Genomic DNA, 954 nt, shown 5'->3' on the forward strand with positions numbered 1-954 from the left:
GAGCTTCCTTAGAGTAAGTTTAGTGTATCTGACTACATTTTAAACTTGTGCATTGTGGAAAATGGATAGTCTCTAAACAAAAAGGAAAAAGCAATGATTCTATCTTTTGTCTTTTCCAAAAAAGCAAAGCACGCACTCATACAAAAATATGCTATTTTTTCTGTTAGCAAAATCATAAATATAAGCTGAAAAGGTTTTCAAAACCTCAATATGTTGGCAGCAGTGGGATTTGAACCCACGCCTCTAAAGAGACTGGAGCCTAAATCCAGCGCCTTAGACCACTCAGCCATGCTACCTTAAACAGCATAGATAATTAAGCTTCCTTAGAGAAAGTGAAGTACATTTGACAACTTTTAAAATTAGTACATTTTGGAAAATGGGCATGTCTCTAAACATTAGGCAAAAACAAAGATTCTATCAACGGTCTTTATCTTAACTGAAAACTGCTAAATCATACAAATACAAAAGAAGATTACACACATGCTAATTTGCATGCTAGCAAAATCATAAGAATAAGTACAAAAACATTTCAAGATCTCATAATACTGGCAGCAGTGGGTTTAAAGCATATGCTAATTTTGCATGTTAGCATAATTATAAGAATAAGATAAAAAGGTTTAAAAGAACTCATACTAGTGGCATTTGAACCCACAAGTCTGTTAAAATTTAGGTAAGTCTCTAAACAATAGGAACAATCAATGATTCTTTCAACTGTCTTTTCCAAAACAGAAATGCACACACTCATGGAAATACAAAATCCTCAGAATTAGATCAAAGGGTTCTCAAAACCTCATAATACTGGCAGCAGTGGGATTTGAACCCACGCCTCCGAAGAGACTGGAGCCTTAATCCAGCACCTTAGACCGCTTGGCCATGCTACCTAATGCATCATTAAAAGAGCTTCCTTAGAGTAAGTTTAGTGTATCTGACTACATTTTAAACTTGTGCATTGTG

The 954-nt window shown here is 35.0% G+C and overlaps 1 non-coding gene across 1 annotated transcript; it reads right to left on the minus strand.

Annotated features, from left to right (window-relative positions):
• Positions 1–214: 214 nt before the first annotated feature.
• On the minus strand, positions 215–296 carry TRNAL-UAG (transfer RNA leucine (anticodon UAG)). Its single transcript has one exon. It is a non-coding gene; the product is annotated as a tRNA-Leu (tRNA).
• Between the last annotated feature and the right edge of the window lie 658 nt (positions 297–954).

This window comes from Ranitomeya variabilis, chromosome 5 (assembly GCF_051348905.1).
Source record: "Ranitomeya variabilis isolate aRanVar5 chromosome 5, aRanVar5.hap1, whole genome shotgun sequence".
NCBI lineage: Eukaryota > Metazoa > Chordata > Amphibia > Anura > Dendrobatidae > Ranitomeya > Ranitomeya variabilis.